Consider the following 17740-nt stretch of genomic DNA (forward strand, 5'->3'; position numbering starts at 1 on the left):
ATTGTAAGGTGTCCTTGGGTGCTTTGAAAGGTGCCCCTAAATAGAATGAATTATCATTATTATTTATTATCTGCAACGATGTAACGCCCGCTGAATATACTTGATTTTTTGTATTTCTGATTACGTCACGCCGTTACATGTATTCCGTTACAACCCAACCCTGTGTAAGGGTGAGTGCAAACATTTTCGTTAACACTAGTACCTGACCTGAGTGCCACGGAAGTCGAAGCTCCTTTGACGGAGTCTTCCAGGGCCTGGAGGCGAGCATCGATAGCTATCATGGAGCTAGCCAGGGATTGCAGGGAGCTGGCCACGCTACTCTCCATGAGGGGTGTGTTAGTGACGCTCCCGGACTGGCGAGCCTGGGAGGGGGTGGATTTTGGAGGTGGACGGGATCCTGGAGGGCTCGACTTCCTGCCCTTTTTTTTGTATTACCTCCGCGGCTGCGGCCGCGTCCTCGCCCTGCTCTCTGGGGAGCTGACTGGAGCTGCTGCCCCGGACTGGGGAGCTGTGCTGGAGACCTGATCCGAGAGCTCTCGGAGCTGCGAGAGAGTGAGGCCTGGGGCTGTGGGGATGCCCTGCTGCAGGAGCCGGGCGATGAGGAAGTCTACCTCTGGTGATGGGCCGCTGTGGGGAGCCGAACCGGGCTCGAATAATTCCATACCAGGTTCGTGATCTGAATTGTCCGAGTTGGACATCTTGAGCTAGTTTTTCTTGAGCTAGTTTTTCTTGTGCTTTTTTTCTTTTCTTTTTTTCTCACGAGGAGGAGTATTGTAGTACTGCTACTGTTTGCGGTCATCTGCAAATGACAACTGACAGGGAGGAAGAGCAGGCATTTAAGGAATTTAGCATGTGCAGCTATTGGCTGCTGAGGGGTGACGCCCTCATATTTAATGAGGGGGGAAGGCAGCCATCGAGTGACGTGTAAGTGACTCGTGTTAGGTCTTCCTTATTGAACTTGTGCTAAGCTTCATTTATTTCATAATTGAGTCATTGTAAAATAGAAATATTATAGTGTCTGTAGCTTAACTTAAATGTAAAGGTGAGTCAAAGTTCTAATGCACCTGTGTTAAATGTATAAGTATGTGACGAAAGGCTTAAAATATAAATAATGAAAGTCTTTACGGCAAACATATAAGGGTTCTGAGATAAAGGATTAAACGGATGGTATGAGTCAGTTATAATTGCAATGCATTTTAATTTATACACACTAGCAGCGGGGTTTTTTGGGTGACAATTACTCCTTTTCCACCAAATGAATTTCAATCAAGTTCCTTGCTGTGTCGTAGCTGTGCTCATGTTGCTCTTAGGCTAACTTAGCGAGATTGAATTGCAAGCACATCTTCTCCAACTTTCTACTCTGCTCCATGGACTCTCTTCTCTTCTTTGTGCTCGAAAAAGAATTGTTGTTGCTTTCATTAATCCCTCCTCTGAAGTGAGCCTGTGAGGTAAACTGTTCTTCGTGCTGGTCTGGCAAATAGTTGCTGCCCGATCTCAATTTTCTAACTGCCTTTGCACTGGAAAAAAAAACTGTCTCAAAAACGGGCTCCTGCATCATATCGTCCCTAGAACTGCCTCGGTGAAAAAGCCCTTAATAACGGTCAGTAGATCTGTTACAATATTGTTGGTCAAAACTTAAATAACTAACCATGTAATTCTGTACATACATTCAATGTCCTTGAGGTTGAAGCCTACTGACTTTGGTGATCCATTAATTTAACCTCAAGCCTCACCAGGTTGGCATTTTAGTTTTTCATTAAAATGGCATCTATTGGATAATATTCGGTCAGACTATGTCAATTTTGTTGCTCCAGGCCCTTGAGCGCAAACGACTGAAAGACGTTGCGGCTTTGCCGATACGAGTCTGGATCTCCTTATCTAACGACAGGTCACTGCTGATTGTTGAACCAAGACACGTGAACTGGTCAACAGTCTCCAGCACATGCTCGTTCACCATTACCGGCGACGCTGCGCTTCCCGCTTAGTGCATAACAACTGTCTTTTTTATGCTGATGATCAGTGCAAATTCAGAGCATGCTGCACTGCATCTGTCCATCAGGTGATGTAGACCAGCTGCGCTGTGAGACAACAGAGCTGCGTCGCAAATAAGAGCTCACGAACTAGCACCTTCCGTACCTTGCTTTTCGCGCGCAGTCGGGCTAGGTTAAACAGCTTCCCATCTGACCGTGTGTGCAGGAAAACGCCGTGATCGTTGAATGCATGATGCATCACAACAGAGAGAAAGTGTAGTTTTACTCTTTGATAGAACAGGACTTGGTCGATCAGTGCTGTTTTGCGCGTTGTGCCTTGTCTTTGTACGTTGCAGTCTGGATCCGCAGTGAATCCCGGACACATGGTACGAACATTCCAGCTTCCCAGCCGGAGATGTAAATATGAACGGTTTAGAGTTTTTCTTTGATTGGTAGGTGACATTTTAACGTCCATGCTTGCTGCGACCACCCCATCGAAGCAATGCAGATGTGGCGGGTCAGAACCTAAATGGCCAGGGGCTGCCTGACTTGAGACGGGCGGTAGATGACCATTGGGGCACGATGACCCCTCCCACCGATGCAGAAGACCCGTGGTGCTCCGTTTTATGGCAATCTGACTGGAGCTTAGAACCCGTAGACTGTCGCTCTGCTGTGTTGTTGCCCCGGCGCCTTTACAATGCCGCGATTAAGTGTCCTCTCCATTGCACTTGCCCCGGCGGGAATGAGGGCTCCAGCGTTTCCCAAGCGTTGCCCAAGCTGCAGGAACAACACACTCCCTAAGCATCCAGGAGCGACGTTTGGTCAGTGTCCGTGGCGTCCAATTGTGACGCTCCTAGGCTCCTTCAGCGTCATAAAGGGACGCAAATAGCTTTCAACTGATTGCAATGTATTCCCATCTGCGTCGGGATTTGACGCTCATGGAAGCACCATTCGTTTGTGTCGGCTGCCCTTAAAGGCAATGTGAGCGTCCATTCCCATTGGATAACGGAGAATTGTACACCCGGATGTAAGTATTCCTCTTACTGTCGATTGATTTTACAGTGATATCTGCACTACTCATCGACTAAAAAACACCAGATTATCCTTGTTAATTACACAACATTGATTGGTTTAAATTGTGTGCAATGCTTTTGTATTTTTCCCCTTCGATTCGGAGAAACAAATATTTTTTCTGAGTAAAGGATGGCAGAAGACACTACACTACCCAGAATCCCCAGCTGTCGTTTGGACTACACCATGTGCTCTGTTTGACAAACCCCGTTTTTTTTCACCATTCATTCCAATGGCTGGCGTCTATGTCACGTGATCTTCAAATTTCTCCCTGCCGAAAAAGAAAACATGGCCGAACTTCGTTTTATTCTCGGTGGAAAATGCCTATTTTAAAGTTAGTTTGGCCATTAAAATGGGTTTTGATGTCATTTGATGCGAGAAATATGAGTTGTTATTTCAGATTATGTGTGCAGTGGATGTACATGATTTTTAGTTTGCTAGTTATTACGAAGATTACTTCAGGAAATCGCGACGTTTTCATTGTTACCAAGGTGGTTGCTCGGGACGCTGCTATCGATATTATTTCTGTTATGTTGTGTAACTGTTTAATGGTGTTATCTTTATTGCTACGCCCTTCCCCGTCAATGTATAGTGTTGTTCCACAGCGCAAACATATTAAAAAATCCACATCTAAAGATAGCCTACGTTATTTCCCCCTGTGCAATTCCAGTCTCACATCTCACAGCACATCGTTATTAACAAATACCGGAAACAGACCGAAAACATTTAAAAAAATAAAATAATACTTTATTCCGAGTGTGCTTGCTTTTCTCTTTGAAAGTCATCACATAACGGCATTGTAATACACGGTTCGGCTGCATTAAATATTACATATCTGCCGTAGTTCTGTATTTATAGAGCCCTGATGAGAAGACTTCTAGACAAACATGAGGAACTGAAAACGTGACGTGGATCATAAATATATCAGCCATTAAACAACATCTTACATTTCTTTTCACACAATACGTCTCCTTGCAGTTTCAACACTAATTCGGCTCACTTTTATATTTGATCCAATTGGTAGATAGGCTGTATTTACACCATAAAGGTGCACAGCTGATATAAAGGGACACCTAGTGGTTAAAGCATGTTATTGAATTTCATTATTTTTATTATTAGATATTAATAGGATCCCTATAAAGTATATTCATTACTCATTATTCTCTACTAATAGTTAATTAAAGACTGTATATAATGACTATTTTGCACATCCATTTCAAGATTTCAAGATTTTCTAAGGTTTATTGACATATCATATAGGCCTACACAACTATGGTGTAGTTCTGCACTGAATGGAAAAATTGGGTCGCAGGTTCCTCAATAGTGCATTACAAGACATCTATCAATATTTGTGCATACCTCCAGCAATGTTAACTATGTTGAAGCACTTATTTTAACTGATATTATACATAATGTATTATACTCTTATAAGATGTATGTAGATATTTCATCTCCGGCCTTGTCAGGTATTGAACAATCAATACATAAAGAACACAGAATTGTTGAATATAAAACACAGAATTTGTGTGATTATACTAAATGATTTTCAAATAAACGCCACTGCATATTTAACTGTTACACATGCTGATGTAACGCAAATGTTCCAACTTGGGATCAATAAAGTATATCTTATCTTAAGCTGATCGATGGCTACTGCCATATTTGCAAAATGTGCCTCTGAACCTTGACAAGTGCATGTTTCAGGCTTATCAATTAATGTAATGTAATGTAATGTTATCAATTAACAACAGGGGTCACAAACATAAGACCAGTTGTTAAATAAAGCTCTTCTGACCTTAGCTGGCATGTGTGTATATATATATTAATACTGCCCATTATGGGCACAAGCCATTTTCACCCATTTATATGTTTTAAATGTGAGTGTTTCCTATCCCCTAAACCTCCAGGGATGTACACAGTTACTTTTTTAAGTTACTTGCAATGTGTTTCTTAATTTGGATGTGTTTTGTTTTATATTTACAGTCTTTGCTTGTATCTACTTGCATGTGTTTTATTTTAAATGTGGCATGCATTGAGCTATTTCACATTGACTCCCATCTTTTAGTATTTTTTTAGTTTATTTATTTTCTATACCCTGCTACCCTGATAGTTTTGAGTTTTTGGCAGACAGGAAGTTGAAGACATCAAAATCAATCTAATTAGGTCTCTCTGGCTTCAACTAAGCACGATTGACTTCCCATACAGTATCCTCTCTCCTCCCATGCCAGTTATAACAACATATTCAGTGTTTCCCCTACCATTGTCTTGGAGGGGCGCTGCGCCCCGCCAACGGAGCCCCACGCCCCCCCTGAAATTCAAGGTGTTTAAAAAGATATATATAATTTTTATTTTTTTATGATTTTTTTTATATATATATATATCACCAAATAGCAACTAATCTATATCTACTGTCACTGTTCACATTGAACATGTGCTCTTTTATTAAATAAACTAATTTAGTGTTTTTGACCCCAAGAAATACTGATGCATTAATCAATAACAATATAGCTCCTCTATCCCAATGCCACCCCCCGCCGCTCAGGCAGCACCCCCCCCCCCAAGCAGTAAACTTAGGGGAAACACTGATATTAATAAATATGGAAGTGGAATAAGGGACATCAATATTCTAAATAGTTTGGAATTAGTACATTTTGCTCTGGTATTCAAAGATAAGATGTACTTTATCGATCCCAATTTGGCACATTTTTGAAATTCCCAAAAACTGTTTAAACTTCACCATGTAAACCCATGCTTTTTGGCTTGATCCTTCCAATTGGGTTTGAATCATTGGGCAATAGTAGGTATCTTATACCACCAGATTATCCTGCAAACATTTAGTTGTATAAATCTTAAAAATCCTAGGCCAGTAAGTGACAATTTGTGTTTTGTACACTGTTTGATGTTACTGCTTGTGACATGTCGTCTCTCCAGTTTATTTCCAATATTTCAGTTGTGGTACTCTAGAAGAAAAGCAAACTAGCGGGCTCTTCACTTTTTCTGAAGGATTATCGTGTCCAACTGTAGTGCATTTTTTCTGCAGTAGTGCATGTACCCAGAACAGTACATGCTATCGCTGTAAACCTGGTTATTCACAACTTAAGAGAGGAAGGATATATACATCTAACCATATGTTATCAGTTTACCTCCTGGGGCCTCATTTATAACGCCGTGCGTAGGATTCAGGTGGGAAGGTTGCTTACGTAGTAGAAATCCAAAAAATAGGTACAGAAATGTTCCGACATTTTCCGATTCACCAAACATTGCGTACCGGCGAGGAAAGTGCGTATACGGCACTTCCTACGCCGGTTTCCCTTTATTCTTTCACACACACATACGGGTATTGGGCCGAGGGCGACACCGTACTTCCGGTATCCGCCATTTCACGCGAGGTGCAAGCAGAATATCTAGTCAACTCTAAAATACCACATATATGCATTGGCATGATAATATTATTGTGACAAGTGGGGTATTCACCTGGTGTTTCCAGAAATTAGACGTAGATGCAGCCAAAATCGACAAAGGCCACTTTCGAGGGTCGTTTTTCCATACATCTGCAGGCAGTCTGTAAGGGCAATCCGAAAACCCACACAGCTCTAGTTTACGCTGGTAACGACCTAGAGCACACCCCTCAAGTCCAGAGATGTAATCCGAAGACATGCAGCGATTTCTTCGGTCGTTAATTCAGAAAAAAAATCTAGTGTGCTCTGCCTGGCTACGTTAGCTAGCTGTTTATATTTGCACCTCCAGGATATTTGCACCTCCAGGAAAATGGCGTATTTATATTTATATATATATATATATATGGCGCGCGTTGCATTGTGGTTAGCTCGTGACGTCACTGTGTGTGAAAGAATAAATCACAATCGACTCGAAATGCGGTGCAGCTTTTGCGGGCTTCACGTAACGCCCATATTTGCCTATAAATAGTCAAAGAAACGCCCATTCATTCATTCATTTTGACTGACTTTATGAAGAAGATCGCAGGAAATGACGACGGAACAGCTAAAAAAGACATCTCACACCGTGTCAGATTTTGGTTATTTTGGGGAGGTCGAGATAAATCATATTGTTTGGTGGATGCAGTTTGAACCAGAGTAGCAGCATGGAGGTCGGATCGTCACCATAATAAATAAATAAGTGGTCCGAAAAGGTCTAATGACAAAATAAATACACATAGCCTTCTTCAGGTGGTGTGTTTGCACCGGGGACAGGAGACACCCCCTTGATGAGAAACTGTAAGAAATGATCGGGGAATATGAAGGTAGATATGGTGCAAAATGTGAGAGCGTGTAAAACCTAATCAATCAATCAATCAATCAATGTTTATTTATATAGCCCAATATCACAAATGTTACATTTGTCTCAGTGGTCTTCACAGTGTGTACAGAATATTAGTATGACAATACGACACCCTCTGTCCTTAGACCCTCACATCGTACAAGGAAAAACTTCCAGAGAAAACCCAGTTTAAAGGGAAAAATGGGAGAAACCTCAGGGAGAGCAACAGAGGAGGGATCCCTCTCCCAGGACGGACAGACGTGCAATAGATGCCGTGTGTAAATTGAAAAGATAATACATTTGCAACATAGGTAGTCCAAATGTTTGGAAATGCATGTGTGTATAATAGGAAGATGAATCCACGAGGATATCCATCCAGGACCTATGATCCAGGACCACAGCCACGACTCAAGATCCAGCGCTCGCGATCCAGGACACAGGACCGCAGGATCATCCATGACTCCGGATCCCAGCGTATATAGACACCAAAAAGAAAGACATTTGGGGAAGCTGGGTTAATCGGAACATGAGTGTACACGGGTATAGACAGAGAGAAGGAAGAAGTAAGATGTCCCCCGACAAACTAAGCCTATATCAGCAAAACTAGGGGCTGAATCTAATCAGCCCTAACTATAAGCTTTATCAAAAAGGAAGGTCTTAAGCGCACTCTTAAAAACGGATAGGGTGTCTGCCGCCCGAACACAAACTGGAAGCTGATTCCACAAATGTGGAGCTTGATAAGAAAAGGCTCTGGCTCCCATTGTACTTTTAGAGATTCTAGGAACAACCAACAACCCTGCATTCTTGGAACGCAATGCCCTAGTAGGACAGTAGGGTATAATGAGTTCTTTAAGGTAAGATGGCGCCTGCCCATTAAGGGCTTTGTAGGCGAGAAGAAGAATTTTAAATTCTATCCTGTGTTCTATAGGGAGCCAGTGTAAGGCAGCCAGAACAGGAGTAATGTGGTCCCTTTTCCTAACTCTGGTTAGTACACGAGCCGCAGCATTTTGAATCGGCTGAAGCGACTTGATTGACTTCTTGGTACTCCCTGATAATAAAGAGTTACAATAATCCAGCCTAGAAGTAATAAATGCATGGACTAGTTTCTCTGCATCGTTTTGAGGCAAGATATGCCTGATTTTTGCAATGTTACGTAGATGGAAGTAGGCGGTCCTTGAAATTGATTTTATGTGGGCGTTAAAGGATAAATCCTGATCAAATATAACACCAAGATTCCTTACAGTCTCACTGGAGGCCAAATTAATGCCATCCATAGTTAGTATGTCTTTAGATAATTTGTTTCGTAGATTATTCGGGCCAAGTACAATAACTTCAGTTTTGGTCGTGTTTAACATCAAAAAGTTTAAGGTCATCCACGTTTTTAAGTCCTTAAGGCAGTCTTGAATTTTATTTAGATGATTAATTTCATCAGGCTTGATTGATAAATATAGTTGAGTATCATCCGCATAACAATGAAAGTTTACAGAATGATTCCTTATAATATTGCCTAACGGAAGCATATATAATGTGAACAAAATAGGTCCGAGCACTGAGCCCTGTGGCACTCCATGGCTAACTTTGGTTTGCGTGGAAGATTCATCGTTAACACGTACAAACTGAGAGCGTTCAGATAGATAGGACCTAACCCAGCCTAAAGCAGTTCCCTGTATGCCAACTAAGTGCTCTAGTCTTTGCAATAGGATATCATGGTCGATAGTATCAAATGCAGCACTGAGATCGAGCAAAACAAGAATAGAGACAAGTCCCTTGTCTGAGGCTATTAGAATATCATTTGTGACTTTAACCAGAGCTGTCTCTGTGCTATGATGTGTTCTAAAGCCAGACTGAAAATCTTCAAATAAATCATTGTTTTTTAAGTAATCACACAACTGTTTTGCGACCGCTTTCTCAAGAATTTTTGAGAGGAACGGAAGATTAGAAATAGGTCTATAGTTGGCTAAAACCTCTGGATCGAGGTTGTGCTTTTTAAGAAGCGGTTTTATCACTGCTACTTTGAATGATTGTGGAACATAGCCTGATAATAAAGACATATTCATAATATTTAATAAAGAAGTGCTAATTAATGGAAAAACTTCCTTCAATAGCTTAGTTGGAATTGGGTCTAACATGCACGTTGATGGTTTAGAAGAGAGAATCATTGAATGTAATTGTTCAAGGTTAATGGCTGAAAAGCATTCTAGTTTACTATCTAGTGTAATATTAGAACTTACGATTCCGGGAGCTGTTGATAACACTATACTGGTCGAAGGCAAGAGGTCATTAATTTTGTTTCTAAGAGTAACAATTTTATCGTTAAAAAAGCACATAAAATCATTACTACTGAGTGCTATGGGAATAGAAGGCTCAATGGAGCTGTGGCTCTCTGTCAGCCTGGCTACAGTGCTGAAAAGAAATCTTGCATTATTCTTATTCTCATCTATTAATGAAGAGTAGTAGGCTGCTCTCGCTTTACGCAGTGCTTTCTTATATTCATTGAGAGTAATATGCCAAATTAAACGAGATTCTTCAAGTTTAGTGGAACGCCATATCCTTTCAAGTTGTCTAGACTTTTGCTTTATTTTGCGGGTTTCGGCATTATGCCATGGAGCTAATCTATGTTGTTTTATTTTCTTCTTTTTCAAAGGAGCAACAGAGTCTAATTTTATTCGCAGCGCATCTAGCACTATCAACAACATGATCAATTTGGGGTGGTGTACATTTTGTATAAGTTTCCTCCCCTACATGCAGACATGCTATCGAGTTAAGTATTGGTGGAATCTCTTCCTTAAATGTGGCTATAGCACTAACAGATAGGTTTCTGCTGCAAGAGCTTTTGACTAATGCTTTGTAGTCTAGTAACAGTACTTAAAAAGTTACTAAGAAATGGTCGGATAAAGCAGGATTATGCGGTTCGACTAATAGTTGCTCAATTTCAATACCATAAGTCAGAACAAGGTTGAGAGTGTGATTATAACAGTGGGTTGGTTTATTTACACTCTGACAGAAACCAACAGAATCTAATATAGAGTTAAATGCAACAGTAAGGCTATTTTTATCATCGTCAACATGAATATTAAAGTCACCTACGATAATTACTTTGTCTGTTTTAAGAACCAAAGTTGATAAAAACTCAGAGAATTCTGATAAGAATTCTGAATAAGGACCTGGTGCACGATACACTGTAACAAATAAGATTGGCTGCAAAGTTTTCCAGGTCGGATGCGTAAGACTAAAAACGAGGCTTTCAAAAGAGGTATAATTACATTTTGGTTTAGTATTGATAAGTAAACTTGAGTCAAAGATTGCTGCAACTCCACCTCCTCGGCCCGTGCCTCGAGCAATATGAGTGTTGACATGGCTGGGTGGAGTGGCCTCATTTATGCTGACATATTCTTCATGTCTCAACCAAGTTTCAGTGAGACAGCATATATCAATATTATAATCTGATATTAAATCATTTACCAATATTGCTTTAGATGCTAGAGATCTTATGTTTAAGAGACCACATTTAATCTTCCTGTTTTGTTGCACTGTAGTAGTTGTTACATTTACTTTTATTAGGTTATTATGTATGACACCTCTATTAGGTTTTACCTTAAATTGTCCTTGGGCAGACACACACACCGCTAATATTGGGTATTTTATTGGGTTCGGGATTCCTATGGGTGACTGCCTAGGAGAGAGCGCAGAGAAGCGTGTAAGACTGCGACTCTGCCTCCTGGTCTCAACTCCAGTTTGTCATGGATTAAGTCCACAAAGCCCTGAAATGTTTGCCGAAATGAGATCTGCACCTTTCAAAGTAGGGTGAATGCCGTCTCTCTTAATCAGACCAGGTTTTCCCCAGAAGGCTGTCCAATTATTTACGAAGCCCACATTGTTTGCTGGGCACCACCAAGACAACCAGCGCTGAAATGATGACATGCGGCTATACATGTCATCATTGATCAGATTGGGGAGGGGACCAGAGAAGATTACGGTGTCCGACATTGTTTTAGCATAACTACACACCGACTCCACATTAAGTTTGGTGCATTCTGATTGGCGTAAACGAACATCATTACCACCGACGTGAATAACAATCCTACTGTATTTACGTTTATCTTTAGCCAGCAGTTTAAGATGCGCCTCAACGTCGCCCGCTCTGGCCCCCGGAATGCATGTGACTGTGGAGGCTTCGGTCTCTAAATTCACGTGTCTCATAATAGAGCTACCAATAACCAGAGTTGGCTTCTCAGCGGGTGTCTCGCTGAGTGGGGAATATCTGTTAGATACGTGAACGGGTTGGTGGGGACCTGCGGGTTTCGCGTTATGCCCCTTCTGAACAGTCACCCAGCCTCCCTGCTGCTCGGGAGTTGCCGGGGGACGGCTAAGAGGAGCTACCTTTTGCTGGTCCGCACATGCTAACATGGGCTTTACTTTAGCTGAGTTACTTTCTAAGATGCGGAGCCGGGCTTCTATGGCTAGGATTCCCGCCTCCAACCTAACAACTATACTACATTTAACACATGTATCCTTACCAGTAAGGGAGGCCGGGAAGTAACCAAACATGAGACAGGAAGAGCAGGAAATAGCACCAGAAGGTGGGGAAAGAGCCATGGCTAGCTATCAAGCTAAAGTAGCTACCGTTAGCAAACCCGAAAAGAGTGTAGGCAACTGTGGAGTTACAGTTGCTAAGAGAAGGAGAGTTGTGAGTGCTTAAGCTGTAGTAACGTGTGATTACAATGTCAGGCAGTTGCCGTGATCAAGAGTTTTAAAACGATCGATTAAGTTTAAGTTTAATAAGCTATCAGCAACAGAACAGGCACACGGGATACCCGGAGATGACAACAACAACTGGAAGTTACAACGTGCAACGTGCTCACCGCAATAGGTTCCTCCTTCCGCTCAGTGGCTCAGTGGCTGAAGAAGGATGTGATGTGAGCACTTGCAGAAAAAAAATCTGAGCTTGTGTGCACTGCATACATTTACACTTGTATAAAATATCCACGTAACTGTGAACTAAATGTACACTTGTATAAAATATCCACGTAACTGTGAACCAAATGTACACTTGTACAAATATCCACGTAACTGTGAACCAAATTTGAATAGTCACAGAAGAAAAAAAAAGTGTTGTAGCTTGTAGAAAAAAAATGAACTTAGAGATGAAATGTTCACTTGCAGCAAAATACATATTTTTTAAATATATTTTCCATTACAACTGCAACTTTATTTATTACAACCTCTCAAATCAGTCATTACAACTTGACAAATCTGCTCTGTGGCAGTATAAATCGACGAATCTGCGGTCTTGACTTTTGCTACACTTCTTGCGATAAATGTGTCGCAAAAGTAATTTTTCACCTGTAGATGTGGGGGGAGGGAGGGGGGTTGGATCGAAGGGGCGGAGCTATCAGAAGGACGAGGCTCGGGTGACTGGAGACTGCGGGGCTAACGGTTCGTGTCGCTACCAGTCCGCTGACATGGCGCATCCATCAACGGTAAATTTTGCCCATTACTTGCCCAGTATTACTTTGAATATTATTATTGTGATTGAGGATTAAATCCGCTTTGAAGACCACCGTTTTATATCGTGCAGTTTAGCGGCGAAATAACGTCAGTCCAGCCAGCTAACGCTAGCTTGTTGAGTTTATGCTAGCTAAACAAGTAGTGGTTGTAGTCTATACAGCAGTAATTCATATATTATAGCTACTGCTTTGGCACTAACGGTTGATGAAAATAAACCAATTGAACTGTACTGAAATAATGACAAGTTTTATAATTATCTTGGGCTCCTGCTGTGTTTTTTAAAGCCTTTGTAAAATTATCCATGCTATTTTCTATTTAGAACGAAGACTTCAGAATCTTAAAATCCCTTAACGTTTGTATGCAATTGTGCTAAATTCAACTCTGGAATCAAGCAAATATTAATATGTTTGCATGACATTAGTTATTTTATTTTGCCATCACTGAACTATACATCTAATACATTTAAGTCAAGCTAAGGTACATGTGATGGTAGCTAGTTAGTGATCAAGCCTAAGTATCACCTAAAAGCAAAGCATGTAGCAGCTAGCGTGGATGTTAGCCCGACTCCGAGTGCAAGGAACCACACCCTGACCCAACCCACACTCAACCAGATGACTGGTTTCAGGGCCAGGATAAGTAAGTCCACGTCTGAGAAAATAACCAACTCCCTGGCTCACTGGATTGCACTCGGGCTCGACATTAGGACTGCCCGATGGCCCGGGCCATCTAGTATTTAGCTCGGGCAATGAAGCCTCACCTGCTGTTGCCCGATCGGGCAATCTATTTGCCAGTATCATCAGCTCGCGGATCCAGTAATGAGTGACCCGACAGTAAAACTAAACATATCTAACTAGTTTAGGTAGTTGAGAGGTAATTAAATAGCTACGTGTGATATTCTAACCTGAAGTGTGTGTTTTGTCCGCTCACCGCTGCATGTGATCATGCAGAGCTGCGTGTCGTTGTCTCGACTCGTCAGCAGCAGCTGATCTCTCTCCCGTCAGATTAGACTTCACCGCGTTTATGTCCATATCGATCAGATCCAGCTAGTTCTAGCTAATGATATGACTACTGCTTATTAAAAGACAACTACACAATAAGTGTCGCTATGCAACTGGATGAGGCACAAAGTATAGCGCAGCATTATGCATTTGTTTACATGCCCACCGGAACCCAGAGGCATTACCAAAGATCAACGCACAATCAACCCATACAGGACATCTCTCTTTCTCCACATTAAGTGTTAGACATTAGAGTTGACTATTCTTGTCTGTCACATACTCTTCTTGTCTGTCACATAAGTGGCGCAACTGAAGCGGTATTGCTCTAAAGGGAAATTATTTTGACCGAAAATATTTAGATTTGCCGGCTAACGGGAACTCCGACGTGTGCTTCGCGGATGCGCTCGGCTCCTCTCGACTGCTGCTCGGGTCTGCTCGGTCAGCTTCCGGACGAGGAGGCATTCGTTCGACCAACTTACAGTAGTTAACATTACAAACATTTTTAACAGGGGTCCATAATAGTGTAAATAATGTTTGTTTTGGCAGTTATAACTGAATGTAATGTTTTCTACTTTTTTCCATCTGGGAAGGCATTTGCCTTCATCAGATGGAAAGTGTTTTGACCAACAACTTAAGTATTTCTTATAGCTATGCAGGGCATGCAAGCGAGCAAACACAAACAAGAACAAACAAACAAGTGAAATGAAGAATAAAATTGAAATTGTACAATATAATATTGTGGTGGTTTATCTTATAATTCAGTCGAGAGAATGCACCAGACAGCATTTAAGACCTGCAAAAATCTAAATTTTCTAGGGGGACTGTAGTGGAAAATTTCATTATTATCATTCTTATTATTATCCTTATTATGTCTTTCATATGTTTAAACCAAATGCTTCTTATTTCCTCTTGTTGTGCTTTTACCATTATTATTCTATTATATTCTCTTATGAGTTTCCCAGTCTCTGCAAGGCCACAGCTGTTTCAGCAGACTGGGAGACTCATACACAGTCACACAAAGTTCCGTTATGCTATCTGCAAGGCCAAACGGTGTCTCATCAACAATCTGACTGTGTGAACCCAGATTGTTCTCTTTCCCACTCCTTTTTCTATATAACCTTTGCTTTTCCATTGTTCTGCGCACTCTCGGGCAGACTTTCCATACTCTGCCCGACCGGTGACAATATATTATTATGTCGTGTATTTGAAGCTTCAAATAAATAACCAAAAGACAGCTTTGCTTGATTCACCATTTATTTGTTTTATCATTTGACTTGTACTCTCCAGAGCCGTGTTTGGGAGCCAGATTTCCATAACAAATGGCGTTGTCGGCAGGATCTCTGTATGCTTGATCGGGGAAACCTCTGGACGCTGGTGGGTTGCTCCGGGATCTTGGATCCTCCTCTACCCCGACATAAAACGTACAGGACGAGGGGACCAGCGCGAGGGGTGGAACCGATTGACTTCACGAGATCCAACGAACTCAAAGGGCTTTCAATACTCGGTGAGATGTGCAAAGTCTAAATTGTTTAAAGTTAAACGTAATTAAAACTCCATGACATCAGGAGAGGGACTGCTTGAAAACAGAGATATTTGGCATATCTAGCATCGACGGATGAAAAATAGTGTTTTGGTGACACGGAGTGTTTTGGTGACACTTTAATAGTGTTTTGGTGACATGGAGTGTTTTGGTGACACTTTAAAAGACTTTGCTATGGGGGCAAAGCAGGGGAGGGGGTATGTACAGCCTCCTGAGGGTCCGATAGTTGATGTCATGCGAGCAAAATATGGTGAAGAAAGTCTGGCTAAATTAAATATATGGACGGAAATGTTCGGATTTCCTAAGGGAGGTTCTTTGAGTAAATTAAAAATCAAAAACCTAAGGGATAAATTACAAGAGTGTGAAGATGGAATGAAGAAGAAGAGTACAATTAAAGTAAAAGATTTAGAGAGACTGGACACTCATAGAAAGTGTTTAAAATACTGGGAGGATGAAGCAGAGTGCCGTGAAAGGCAATTGGCCGCGGCAATAAAAAAGATACAGGCTGAGGATAAGACTGAAAAGAAAGATAAAAAGTGTTTTGTGTTTCCTCCACAATATAAATCACATGCTTCCCTCTATCCTCTGTTTGCAGGCGTGCGGGACCCTCTCCTCGACTCGGGATTTCCATGGGCGGGGGTGGGGGCCTAATTGAGCAAAGTCCAGGAAGAATTGCTAGAGATCGGGGACAACAGCGATAACAGTTTCTCCTGCAACATCTACCCAGCATTTTGACGTCTAAACATCCTGTAACTCTGAGCTGTCAACATGGCCGACAACAGAGATAAAGCTACCGATCAAATGAAGGCATGGAAGCAGAGTAGAGACTCTCAGAGGCCCGACACTCTGACCACAGGGGCCGGCCATCCCATAGGAGACAAGCTGAACCTGCAGACTGCCGGACCCAGGGGCCCCCTGCTGGTCCAGGACGTGGTGTTCACAGACGAGATGGCCCACTTTGACCGGGAACGCATCCCAGAGAGGGTGGTGCATGCCAAAGGGGGGGGAGCCTTTGGTTGCTTTGAGGTGACTCACGACATCTCTCGCTACTGCAAGGCCAAACTGTTTGAACATGTCGGCAAGACTACACCTGTCGCTGTCCGTTTCTCCACTGTGGCTGGAGAATCGGGATCAGCAGACACCGTGCGAGACCCCCGAGGATTTGCAGTCAAGTTTTACACTGAGGAGGGAAACTGGGACCTGACGGGCAACAACACCCCCATCTTCTTCATCAGGGACGCCCTGCTGTTCCCGTCCTTCATCCATTCCCAGAAGCGCAATCCCCAGACCCACATGAAAGACCCCGACATGGTGTGGGACTTCTGGAGCCTGAGGCCTGAGAGTCTGCATCAGGTGTCTTTCTTGTTCAGCGACCGAGGTTTGCCTGATGGTTTCCGTCATATGAACGGCTACGGCTCACACACTTTCAAAATGGTCAATACCCAAGGAAAGCCTTTCTACTGCAAGTTCCACTTCAAGACTGAAAAAGGAATAACTACATGCCCTGCTTTCCCTGGCCAGCTGACCATGGTCCAGGCTATTACAACCACCTGGACCCAAAGTGATGGCGGGGGCAGACAAGGGGGTTTCCGAGGCCGGAGCAATAACTACAATCGCTGTTTTAACTGCGGACAGACGGGTCATCGGTTCGCTGAATGCCCACACGAGAAGAAGAAAAGAACTTTTGATCGGATAAATCGGACCACAACAAAGACAATTCTTCAAACTAACAGTCGAGGGAGGGAGTGGAGGAGGAAGGAATTCGGTCGGGGGAGACGGACCCCATGCCAAGCAGCATCTAACCAGGGAAGTGACACACACACACGCATCATACATGCTATTGAGAAATTAGAAGAATTAGAGGACATGTCAGTAATTAAAAAGGGTACATATTTGAAATATGACAGTGAATGTTTGCGTTAAGAAATGTCCCACACATTTTTGGTTGATTCTGGGGCTACACATTCTGTGGTAAAAAAAAGGGTAGATTTGCCTGAATGCAAATGTAGTGATAGATTTATTCATATGCTGGGTTTATGAAAAGGAGAAGTTTCTGTACCACTTCAGAGTGGAGATAACGGTGTTGACAGTAATCCATTTCCCACATCAGTAAAAAACAGTTTTTATCATCTATCATGCCTGCCCAATACATTTACTGGGCAGAGATCTGGTTCTCCGGTTCGGCTTGGACCTCATTTTTCCACAAATGAGGGTCTTAAAGTCCGACAGCCATCTCCTACGATGGTTCAAAAAGTGTCATTTGATGATAAAGAACTGGTGAATGTGTATCAATGGGCTGCTGACATATCCTGATTTTCAGGAGTTGTTGCGTTTGACTGGTCAACGTGGTTTTCCACCTGCTGTGTGGAAACTTC

General features: G+C 42.2%; 1 pseudogene; it reads left to right on the forward strand.

The window, feature by feature from the left end:
• The first annotated feature begins 84 nt into the window (after window positions 1-84).
• Window positions 85-17479, forward strand: LOC117452682 (catalase pseudogene; annotated as a pseudogene).
• The last annotated feature ends 261 nt before the right edge of the window (window positions 17480-17740 follow it).

Source organism: Pseudochaenichthys georgianus, chromosome 1, assembly GCF_902827115.2.
Source record: "Pseudochaenichthys georgianus chromosome 1, fPseGeo1.2, whole genome shotgun sequence".
Lineage (NCBI taxonomy): Eukaryota > Metazoa > Chordata > Actinopteri > Perciformes > Channichthyidae > Pseudochaenichthys > Pseudochaenichthys georgianus.